The sequence below is a fragment of the Eupeodes corollae genome, chromosome 1 (genome assembly GCF_945859685.1).
Source record: "Eupeodes corollae chromosome 1, idEupCoro1.1, whole genome shotgun sequence".
Taxonomy (NCBI): domain Eukaryota; kingdom Metazoa; phylum Arthropoda; class Insecta; order Diptera; family Syrphidae; genus Eupeodes; species Eupeodes corollae.
In genome coordinates, this window is record NC_079147.1 from 270,782,664 (window position 1) to 270,795,790 (window position 13,127).

General features: G+C 32.8%; 1 protein-coding gene across 4 annotated transcripts in view; it reads left to right on the plus strand.

The window, feature by feature from the left end:
* LOC129940535 (mucin-2) overlaps positions 1-4,434 on the plus strand; it is a 97,807-nt gene extending 93,373 nt beyond the window's left edge. For all 4 annotated transcript variants that reach the window (XM_056048909.1, XM_056048910.1, XM_056048912.1 and 1 more), the window contains one exon: positions 4,236-4,434. The gene's annotated coding sequence lies outside the window, so the exon portion shown is untranslated. The remainder of the gene's footprint in view (positions 1-4,235) is intronic.
* The last annotated feature ends 8,693 nt before the right edge of the window (positions 4,435-13,127 follow it).

Sequence of the window (13,127 nt, forward strand, 5' to 3'; positions counted from 1 at the left end):
TTTCCTCAAATTTTATGTCTGGTTTTTTTTTCCAATTTTTAATTTTAATTAATTATATCCAAACACAAAAAAAAAAACTAACACGATTCTTCTTATTTTTTTTTTTTTCTTCCAAAAATTTTTCACTCCTTTTTATTTTAAACCTCACTCTTCTTAGCTTCTCTAAAAAGTGCCATCTTCATGACGAACTTTCCTCACACAATAGCCACGACAAGTTTGCCATCCTACTCTGACCTTTTTTTATGATCTGGTTTTCTCTTTCGGTCTAACTGCGACACCCGGCTTTTTCGCTGGGGTGCATGCCGATTCAAAAACCAGTCAAACCTTTGTGGTCTCTTTCACATTGATGATTTGAACACCAACCTTGGCTTAATGGACGAGTTCAGTTCAATTGGTCTAAAAAGTAAACGAAAAATTTTTGAAAGTTCGCGAATAAAATTCCCCAGCCCAAACCGGCCCAGTTTAATAACTTGAGGAAAGCGTTTTCAACCAAGATTAAGAGGCAGAATCCGATAGTTTGAAATTTAGACTATAAACCCTTAGACTTTCGTGCAGACAATTTTAGGAAAAAGGAAAAACACATCGCAAGGTGACCTTACTTAGTATTCCGACACTTTACGTTGGGCATTAAGCCATACTAACTTTAGGTTGGTGTGCCAATTATACAAAGGATGCACACTTTGGTTTTTTTTTTCCTTGTGTGAACCACCTGTCACACACTCAATACGCCGTAACCGTGACTCATCCGTCACACAATTGTGTATTTTGTGACCGCCCGTCACAAATTTCTAAAGTGAATATGTGGACCCTCTGTCACACAACCGCATTACAATTGAAACCTATTTTGTTTGCTTTTCCAAAATACAATAAGAGCAGGTCACTGACTGATGGAAAGCAGGATTCTACTGACCTCTTAAAATATTTTGGAGCCGCAACGACGGAAGGAAGGTTAAAAAAGGAAAAAGGATATGAGATAGGCTAGTGAAACTTGTTGTGGTAAATTTTACCGCAACACGGTTTTTGACTCTCCATTGGACAATGCTTAACTAAACAAAAGGCAAAGTTAGTAAAATCCTATCCCTTGTTAGGAGTCTTTATTTCACCCTATATGATATTTAAAAAACCTTGAATTTCATGCTTTTAAAAAACACGTTGTGGGGTTAATTTTTAGAGTTGATTTCCAATCCGAACTTCAATTTTAACTATTTTTTAAAATTTTACTAATATGTGTATTTCAAAAACTTGTTCAAAAACAACAACACAGTCTGTTACATAAGAGCGTGGTCACTGTTAAATAATAACAACAATTGATTTTTCGAAAATTCGCAAATTTATTGATAATTTGGTCGTCAATACTCAATACAAATACCTCAGTAGCAATTCCAATCTCTTCATTGTTAATTATGGCCTAGCACCCTCGGGCATACTTTCCAATAGTTTTTTCTGCATATTCTACCGCAAAAGACCTCAAAATATTCCGAATTTGTCGAGAAAGTTTATCTAAATTACATTGCTTGCGTCTGCGAAGCTGCATTTGCTTCAGAGCCCACACATTTTCTATGGGATTTGCATCCGGTGACTGAGATGGCCAATCTTAAGTGAGAACGTGCCTTCCACTCGCCCGACTCCGATGTTTTGGATCGTTGTCTCCTTGAAGGGTCCAGCTTTAATTTTTCTTGATATACCATTGCTTAGCAGATGGTAACAAAGCCTTTTGATATATTTTATTCATTTTTGTCGGCATTTAATTTCTCGGTAAATAAGAACAAAGTACCGAAACCTTTGTTTGAAAAGCACCCCAAAACATGGACCTTGACGGGGTGTTTAACAGTCCGTTGAAGCATCCTACTGGTGGAGGTTGTCCAGGCGTGTTTGATGCTCGGAAATGCCCTGAAGGAGGATTCATCAGAAAAAATTACGTTGCTCCAATCGCGGTCCAAGTTTACTTTCGCCCATTCCACTCGGTTTTCAACGTGTTTTGCACTCAACATTGGCGAGTGCCTGCGAATCGTTCCGTAAGATATGTCAACATCTTTTGCTTTCAATTTCACAGCAGATTCACGTAAAGTCAAAGTTGGATCTTTTGAGAACAATGCGATAATCTTTTTTTCGACTTTTTTTGAAAAGTTGCTTGCAATTCCGCTAACAGGAAAATCGTTAACGTTACCGACATTTTAATAGCGATTTATCCACTTGCTAACGAACTGCTTCGACTTTCATGTATTTCGCAGCAGCAGTTTGCGTTAATTTAGGTCCTTTTTCATGCAAAAATAGAAAAATTGCCTCTAAGCGAGAGACGTAAACAGCACTCATTTCGAAAAATTACTCAATTCAAGACTAAATCAAAATGAAAGAAAAAAATTCGAGTTATAGAAACTCCGATTTAAAGAAAAGTTAGTTTAGTTTTATTTATTTTATTAAATGGAATATGATTTAAGAAAACAAAATGGTTTGTGATTAACAGAAGCTTAAAAAATCAGTAATCATTCGTTGGTACAGTAAGGTAATTTTTGGACTAACATTCTGTATTTTGCTGATGATTCTTTTTCTGTAGAAGCACTTAAAATTCTGTATAACACCTTGATCCATTGGCTGTAAGGCGGTTGTCATGTTTGGTGGAAAAAAAAAACAAGTTAATAGACTTTAAGTTTGTTGGTGAATTGTAGGCACTGCAGCTGTCAACAAAAAGAAGGATTTTTCGTTTTTGATTAAAAAATACCTTGCCCCGCTCCTTAACTCAATCTTCAAAAAAGTCAATTACCATCCACGACTTTTTGTTTCCTCGGTACTTTACAGACTTTACTCCTTGTAAACATCGTGGCTTATTGCTTTTGCCGATCAAAAGAGTTTTAAGTTTTTCTTTTCCACTCATATTTGCTGCAATCGTACATGTTAAACGCTCTTTAATAGGTTTACCACCGTGATATTTCTTACCCTTAAAAGCCAATGTTTATTAAGAAGGCATTTATAAAAAAGTCCACTTTCGTTGGCATTGAAGATGTCATCTTCACCGTAACCTTCGATTAGTTTTGGTAGAACATTTTGTTTCCAATGCTCGCTGTCTTCTTCTTGATTAATTGAGACACTCTCTCCAGATAGTGTTTTTTGAACAATGCTATTTTTAATTGAAACAAAAAAAAATATAGTAAACATACGTAAAAACTCTGTATATACGATTTGTTGTCACGTCAAACCTACCTTTTTTTAAATTTATCAAGCCAACCTGTACTTGCAGCAAGATCAGATCAAAATCTTCTATTTCAATTGCAAATCTTTTGGACTTCTCCTTTATAACTGTCCCTGAAATTGGGAGGTTTTCATCCCTGGCTTCCGTAAACCATTTATAGACAGCCTTGTCAACACGATCATATTTTAGAGGTTTTTTCGTTTCGTGAGGTTTCAGCATTTTTTTTTTCTGTTCTTCAATATGGTGGAAAGTGGACTTTGCGGTAACCCATATTTTATGGCTATGATTTTCTTTTTGACACTACTCTCAACTTCATTTATGACTTTCAGCTTTTGTTCAAAATTAAGATGCTGTTATTTTCTTGCTGACATTTTAAATTCGTAAATTGCTGCTTTTCCAACTAAAAAAATAAACAAAACTTTTGCTCATAAAAACTAGTTAACCCGTTCAAAACCGAAGTTCAAATGAAAAACATACAAACCCTGAATAGCCATCCCTCTTCTTCAAACAAAACTACCGAAATTAATAACAGTAGACTATTTTTCAAAAAATTAAAACTGAAGGGGGTTTCCCAAATAAGAGCAAAGAATTTAGAATGTATCTACTGAACAAACGTCTAAAATAATTATAAAAGCCTTAGTAAATTGCGAAAAAAACAGAAAATGGGATTTCCCCAATATGGGAAAAAGTTCGAGTTATTTGGCATCAAACAGAATCTAAAAAAATCGATTTATAGAGAAGTCGAGATGTCTGTAAGTCGAATTTCTCTATAAATCGATTTTGTTCGAATTATGGAGGGAAAATTCATGAAAATAAGATTGAAAAATCAAAGTTCTCAATAAAATTTTGAGTTATATAGAAATTCGATTTAAGGATGTTCGACTGTATAACCTTACCTTACCGACCAGTGTAATTGTATTTGTTCTTTCTATCTGTATGTACATACCTTATAGCTTAGTTCTTACTAAAAAAAAACTATTTTCGAATGATTTAATTCTAAATTGTATTTGTTTAAATTAATAATTCTTTTTTATATTCTTCTTTTTAGGTACAAACAGGCAAACTTCAATGGAAATACATAGAATATGAGCTTAAGGAATTTTGCTAACGTCTTCTATGAAATTAATCTATGATTTAGTATATTTTATTATTTGATACCCAAATATACTTAGGTTAAGACCTTAAATAAATACAATTTATTGATTTTGTTAATATGTTGAGCTATAAATAAAATTAATAAATAAATAGATGTGTCTTTAAAATGGTATTTGTTTTATTTAATAACATTTATAATAGCATTAAAGTTTCAAGAGTTTTTTTTTCATGTTTTTAGACAACAGTCTTCTACGATTATCTTTTAGAGAAGTCTTAAATAAGCTAAAAGTCCTACAATTAAACAAAAAGTTATGGAGTCCATCATTAACTTCAATGTTTTCGTTTATTGCAGAATGTATTTGTTAAACGGTTTCAAGTCAACTATTTGCAATTGAAACGTTGTGAACTTTTTCAATAGTTTATTTGCAGACATGTCTCGCTTCTCAAAAAAACGGGTTGTTGACATTCTTTTAAAAGGAGAGTACTTGCCCTATTGATAATTCTTAATAAAAATAACGTTAGTAAAAAAACACCTAGGTACTTATCCACCCAAGCTTTCAAAACTTCCTATTTCTTGTAATCCTTAAAAAGTCTTAATTCATTTCTTCACAAGCACAACACAAACATTGCTGATTTGTTTGAATCGAGCAATACTAAACTCGGCAAAAAGCTCCGATTGTAAGATTTTTTTCGTTCTTGCTAACAGAGTAATTTAAATTAAAGTCAGAAAATAACAATTAATTAAAAAAACTTACAAATATTTTCCTTGTTTCAATTCTTCACCATTACCATTACGATCAATCTTAAAATTTGCATACGGAATAAATCTCCGCAGTGTATTGATTTCGGAGAAAATCGGAACAAAAAGTGTAACGATGTTACGCATCGCATGAAACTACAGACATGGACATTAAAATAGACCCAGAGACAGTTGCTAAAAGTAAAACCAAATTAAATCAACAACATGCATTAGAAATAGTTTTAACCGTTTAAAAAAAAAAGTTTGAATTTCTTATGCAAAATAACAGATGTTTTATTTTTTTTATTGTTCGGAGATGAACCGTTCTGTGTTTTTGGTGGACATTGAGATAGAAACACATTGGAACACAGACCTTTATATTTAACTAGTATCAAAAATATTAGTTTTTAATATTTTTTTACTTTTATAAAACAATAAGTTCACTTTAAGAAGTAAAATTAAATTATTTTAATAATATTACAATTCATTCTAAGGAAAACATTTGTCACGGTAAGCATTGATCCCTCGAAGAGAAAGCTATCATTTTAGTTCTACGAAGCATGGGGAAATCTTTGAGGGAAATAGCCAAAATAATGAGCAGATCTCTCAAGTTGATTGCAAAAGCAATTTGACCGCTGAGAGCCAAAAAGCAGAGGGCTAAACCAAACAAAACAACCCAAAGAGAAGACAGAAAGATAATTTGTGCCTCAAAAAAAGATCCTTTCAAGTCTTCAAGGGAAATAAAAAACAAAGTACAGATTCCATTAACTTCCAGAACTGTTGGTAGAAGACTTGTAAAAGGATCGCAAAAATGGTGCCCTTCCTAAGGAAAACAAAATGTAACAACGATAATTTTGATTGCAGTGGCCCAGAAGGAGGCAAAAAGTGGAGGAATGTTTTATGGATGGACGAAAAAGAGATAAATTTGTTCAGAAGTGATGACAGACCAACCGTTAGAAGCCTGAATTTGAAAGAACTGAATCCCGAATACATCCAGAAAACAGTCAAGAATGGTGACGGCTGTACCATACTTTGGGGTTAATTTTCTTGGCATGGCGTTGGACTAATACATTGATTGAGGGTAAAATATGAAGGTGAATATCATGAAGGATACGATGCCTTATGCGGACGAGAACCTGCCTCTCAAATGTGTTCTACAGCAGGACAACGATCCTAAGTACACATCCAAATCTGTCCAAAGTATTTGAAGATCCAAAAAATCGGCGTATTGGAGTGGCCATCTTAATTGCCTGACTTAAATCCCATAGACCACTTTGGGGGAGATTAAAAATGCGCGGTTGGGAAACATTTAACAAAAAAATAAACAGAGGTGTGAACGATGGTTTAACAGGAGCGGTACAATATTTCAATTTACAATTGCCGCCGATTATTTGGGCAAGTTCAGACGACAAAAGGGCATTGAAAGTAAGGCAAGATTCTAGCATCTGATTGACTAGCTGTCAAAAAATTGCCTTCCAATTAAGGTAACTTTATTGGAAACTTGACTGGAAGTTAGGCAAGTAAAATCATGTCAGGTCAAATTATGTCAAAAGGACACTTGATCATGTTTTTTCATTCAACCGAAAGCTGAAATTTATTACTCCATGATTTATTTTGTGTTTTGCACACCTGTAAAAAGATTCCTTGTAAATTTGGAAAAGAACTTGTACTATGAACTTGAAGTAGAGGTTTGTGAAGTAAGGTTCTGAATTTGAAAATTATGAAACTTACAAAACTAACTAGTTGCCTTAGTCAAAATGTATGTTTAAAGAATGAAGTTGACTGTAAATGAAGCGCCTTATGTTGTCTGAACCTGCCCTTTGACTCAATGTTCAAAAGATGTGGCACTGTAATTAAAGCTTAGGGTCAGGCTACCAGATATGACAATAATTTTTAAATCCAGAATAGCTTTGCTTTTAATTTATTTATTTTTTTAAACTTTGTTTCTATTATAATGTCCACGAAATTTGTTCCTTTTCTTACATTAAGAAATTTTCAATATTTTATGTTATAATTTGACTACGAATAATGGTTCGTTTTAGTTTGAAATAAAAAAATGAAGACCAAACATGGAAAAAAATCTTTTTAAGTCAATACAAAATTGAATTTTTAAAACTCTGTTTGATGTTTCTGTTTTAATGTCCATTTCTGTATGTGTGCGAAATTAATAATTAAACTAACTAACGTATAACTTAACTTTAATAGATAGGTAATACAAAATACTATACTATCAGAATGGAGGCAAGATTTAACCAGATAGATGATTTTTTGTATTAACAAGTACAGGGTGAAACTCTCGCAACTGAGCGGCAATTAATAGTAGAGCGTTGGTTTATGGCTTGTTCGAAAGCATGTTATCTAAGGTTTTCGTTATGACTAATTCAGTGTTAACAATGCAGTGGACAAAGCAAGAGCGCGCGTTTGCCGTGGAGGCCTAATTTTCTTTAAGCCGAAATAATTTCAATGTCGCACCTGCAGGTCGTTTGCCTGATCGGAAATCGATTTGTTTGTGGGTAAACACGTTTAGGGATACCGGTAGTGTGCACAGGAAACATAATGGACCTTCCAGAACCGTCAGAACACAAACATTCAACAGCTTTAGGAATTTCTATTCGCACAGTGAGACGAATTCTTTATGAGGAACTTAATTTTCACCCATACAAATTGCCAGTGGTGCAACAACTTAATCCACCCGATTATGTTGCGCGAAAAAATGCATGTGAAGCCTTCCTCGAAAACCTGCCTCAGGACGTAGTGAAGAGGCACATTTCCATATTTCAGGATTTGTGAACAAACAAAACTTGCGATATTAGAGCACCACTAACCCGAGAGAACTTCATGAGCAGCCTCTGCATACAGAACGTGTGACTATTTGGTGTGCAATATCCAGATCGCCATTATTGGCCCATGGCTCTTTGAAGAGAACGAAAAAGTAGTTATGGTCAATTCTGAACGTTATGTCAGCATAATTGTGGATTTTTTCTGCCTAAACTTGAAGAAATGAATGTAGGGGAACTGTGGTTTCAATAGATTTTCGCCACACTTCACACGCCAAGAAGGTCAATGAATATTTTGCGTGAACACTTCCCTGAACGGCTCATCTCTCTTGGAGGCGTTCTTCAGTGGCCAGCACGATCGCCAGATTTAGCCCCATGTAATTTTTTTCCTGTGGTGCTACCTTAAATCGTTGGTATACACTGATCGTCCAAAGACCCTACCTCATCTTTAATGTTCGTGCTGCTAAGCACAGATATACTGGAAAAAGTGGAGAATAATTTCAAATGCCGACTATCTCAGTGCATTGATGAGAACGGCCCCCTTGGAGATGTCGTTTTTAAAACCAAATAAAATAAAACTAAATGTACAGAAAAAAACAATTAAATCAATATTGCCAATACTTTTTGTGTTATGATTTTTCAAAATGAGGAAGTAACCACGCCCCACCCTATACAAAATCATACAAATTCAATCGATATGCTTTGATAAATATTGATTCATATTTATATCTAAGATCTCTTTAAGAAGTTCAAGTATCAGCCTATAATTTAATGTGAAAATAGGTGACATCATAGACGAATTATAAGAATAAATATGATTTAAAATCATGAAAATAATTATTTTTATTTTAAAATCATTAAATGAAAATAAAAATAAAAATGAACCAGCATAGTGTTTAAATATGCGTTTCGCCCCGGTGCAATGGTTAGGCTCATCAGAAGATGACCATTGCACTTTGTCTTGACGCATATTTTCTCGAATAAATCGAGATTCCATATAATATAAGCTACTGCGAATTATATGGTTGCTACAAGTCTTCATAGTCTTTCATGATTTTAAATCATATTTATTAAAATAATTGGTGTTCGGAACAAACAGTTCGACTGTTAACATTTCATCTTCTGAATTATAAGAACTAAAACTTTTCTTGTGATTATCGCACTTTCAGCATACAAACTCTTAATTTGTTAAATAATAGATCATTTAAGAGGCATAAAATAACAATATCGACATCACACCCGTGCCATCACAATATAATTTTGAGTTAAAGAATAAAAACCTTGTATGACACATTTTACAGGTAAAAGCAAGGAAAATTGCAAAACGATTGATTAAACCGAATCAAAAAGGCTATAAGTCAATAACCACTGTAAAGATTTTAACAAATGAGGTGTTTATAGAAAGCTTAATTGGTCGCAATCAATATGTACAAGAAAAATGTATATGAACATACAAAATAAATGATTTAGACGCTTCGATTTAAGAAATTTAATTTTTTTTCCAAAATACTCAATATCATTTTTATTTTCCAACCGATTTTTAAAATTCACACTTCACTGTAATCTCAATGAATAAACGATCAATTTGGTATATAAAACATTTGTATACGCCAATTACGGGCTTCAAAATAGCCGATTAAATACATTCCAAATCAAAATCAGCCAATTTTCCAATAATATGGTCGTTCGAATTTACGTGTGTAACAATTTAGGTTAAATTATCGATTTTTTTTTTTTATTTACATCTACAAGCAATTTACAGCTAACAGATTACGACTAAAGAATTCTTACAATAATGCCAATAATTGATTTTTTTTAACGATATCTATATACAGTATTAAAAAATAAATAAAAGCAAAACACTTTCCTTAAAACAATCTCTCGAACTACTTAAGTTAACATAATGGCAAACATTATTGAAATTAATGATAGCTCTAGAGACCGGCTCATTAAAACCATAGTTTGTTCTGTGAAACTGTTCATAAAGCAAATCTACTGATCTAAAGGATCTTAGCGGCGCGTAGATAGGTATTATCGAAAGAAGTTGAGGGCATCTTACATGGTAGCATAACACATCCCTCACAAGCATTACGTCATGAATGTTTCGTCTTGATTCAAGAGACTTAATACCCAACAAAATACATCTTGCTCCGTAATCTGGTGAAAAATTCCAATTCATTTTATAAAATATAAATTTTGTAAAACGCCTTTGGACTTTTTCAATTCGATCAGAATAAGTGCTAAAAGTTGGGTTCCATATAACATCTGCATATTCTAATACAGACCTAACAAGAGATGTATAAAGCAACAATAAAGCAAAAGGGTCACTAAAATCAACGCAATTTCGCTTAATAAAGCCAACAAGTGAATTAGCTCTGCTGAGAATATAGTCAATGTGACTTTTAAAAGAAAAATTTGAACTTAGAATTATGCCAAGGTCTTTGATTTTAACCACTCGAGAAAGTGTAATTAAATAATTGAAATGAATAGATGCAGTACACCAATTCGCAATTAGGTTAATATCAGATTGTAAGAGGTGGCAATCTTCAACACATTTGATCTTCAAAAATAATTTCAAGTCGTCAGCATATAAAAGACACTTAGAGAATTTTACAGTTGAAGCAATGTCATTAATAAAAATATTAAAGAGCAGAGGACCCAAATGACTACCCTGAGGGACGCCAGAAGTGCATGAAATAGATTTTGAAAGAGAGCTATCAATGATAACTTTTTGCGACCTGCCCAACTTAAAAACTTAGAATTAAAACCACAGATTTCCAGTTTTTGCACCAGAATGTTATGATTCACAGAATTAAAAGCTTTGCTAAAATCTGTATAGATCGCATCTACCTGATACTTATCTTCTATGGAATTTACAATATATCTTGAAAATAGTACCATATTGGTTGTAGTGGATCGCCCAGATATAAAACCGTGTTGGAATTCAGATATAGATTCCTTGGTAGGGAATTCAATTTTGTTTTTTACAATACTTTCAAACAATTTAGGTATTGCTGAGAGCTTAGAGATACCTCTATAATCATATTCTTGGATCCAGATTTATGAATTGGAACTAGATATGAAGTTTTCCATGTATTGAGAAAGACTCCTTCGGATAGGGACTTATTAAAAATACAAACAAGAGGAATACAAAGTGCTGAAGCACAAAGTTTGAGAAATATAGCAGGGATGCCATCAGCTCCAGAATTAAATTTTGGTTTTAATGCTTTAAGTCCTGATAGCACTTCAGAACTACTTAGCTTTAAATCACCAATATCAACCTTACTTGGTATATTGGGAAAACAAGAATGATTGATAATATCAGGAGTTGAGTATACCAATTGGAAGAAGTTTGCAAATAATTCAAGAATAGAATCAATATTTGACCCTTCGGTATCCTTATAGGACATATTTTTGGGAAATCCATTTGATTTCCTTTCCGTGTTGACAAACGACCAGAATGAGTTACAATCTTTCTTAATATTACTCTCTATATTCATGATGTAACTCTTGTGAAGGAACTTATTAAGTGTGAAAAAATCTTTACGTATTTTACTAAAATAAGCATAATTTAACTCACTATTTGATTGCTTGTATTTGTTAAAAGCTTAACGTTTAGCGTTTCTTAGGTTAGATAATTGCTTATTGTACCACGGAAGCTTTGGATGTGTATTTGGTTTTGAATTACAAGCACAAGGTATAAATTTAGAAAAACCTTCAAATATTATAGAAAAAAAGCGGAGATACGTTTTTTCGAGATTTAAATTTAGAAATTCATTGGACCAATTAAACTTAATTAGAAAATTATTCAATTCAATAAAATTTGCCTTCTTGAAGTTAAAACTTGTTGAATGAATAATTTCAATAAATTATTCTTCATGATGTATAGATTTATTTAAGAGAGAAAAAGGAACATTTGAAACTCTAGAACTTAAGAGATCATTACAAATAAAAACCAAGTCTAATATTTTATTTAAAGAATTATAAATTCCATTAATTTAAATAAGATTTAATGCATAAAGAGAATCAATAAAAATAAATTCATAATCTTTTATGAAATTACTAGCTATTAACATTTTATCACAATCAGACCAATTCCATTCTATATTTGATATATTAAAATCGCCGAGAACACATACATTATCAAATTCTGAGCAGTTATTATTAATATATTCTATATTCATAACATGTTTTCCATAAATATCTAAATTACTTCTTGGAGCAATATAATTAACTATAAAGTAAAAAGAAATATTTTGAGTTGTATATAAATTAATTGAAATACAAATTTGTTCCAAATTAGATTGAGGCAAAGTAACTTCTTTACAAGTAAATGAAGAACGGACAGCAACAATTATTCCACCTCCACGCTCTGTTGCAGACTTACATCTGTCAAGTCTGTAGACGTTGAATAGACGGGAATCAAACGGCTCAGATGAAGATATATCGGAATGCAACCACGTTTTAACAATAATAATTATATCATAATCCATGTGACTGGAGTTATTGAACGGATTTGATACTTTTGTAGGAATGCCACTAGCATTATGGTAGCATACATTAAGTGATGTTATATTAAGTTTTGTTGGTTGTGCATTCAGGGATGAGCATGATGGATGTTTTTTGGCTTGAACGAGAACCGGCGAATCTTGACACCATTTGGCCAAAAAGTGTCGACATAGATTTTCTTAGATGATTCAAATGGTATACCAATCTTAAAATTAACAAAATTCGCTTTCGTTCGACGTTCAATTTGACTAATTTATTGCATAAATCTCAGTTGGTTCGATTTCAAGATTGTTGGATATATATTTAATAATCCCTTCGGTGTTAGTTTTGTGATAAAAACTTCCAATATGGAACCATTTAAAATTTTTGGCTATCTTAAGATCATTGCATTGCAATTTGGTGCCAACTATAACCTTATTAGCAACGATATTATAAGCTTTAGACGTACTTTGCTGGCTAGCACCATTTATACCATCAACATCAACTTGTGGGCGTTTGGAAACATCTGATTTTGTTCGAAGAATATCGCCATTAAGAACATCTTCATCAACAGCAGCACCAACAGCAACATTATCATCAGCAGGCAAATTACCAGCAACAATTTTACCAAAAGCATCAGCAGGAGCATCAGCATCAACTTCACCATTAAGAGTAGAAACGAAATCAGTGTTATCAGAAACAACACGTTCAGTCACTATGACACCTGTGATGCCCTTAGTATTGTTGGTATCAACAAGAATATAATATAATTTTTAATATTGAGAACCAATCATTTTTTTTTCAGGTCTTTGGAAGCGAGTAGTTTGTCTAACGTTTCTAC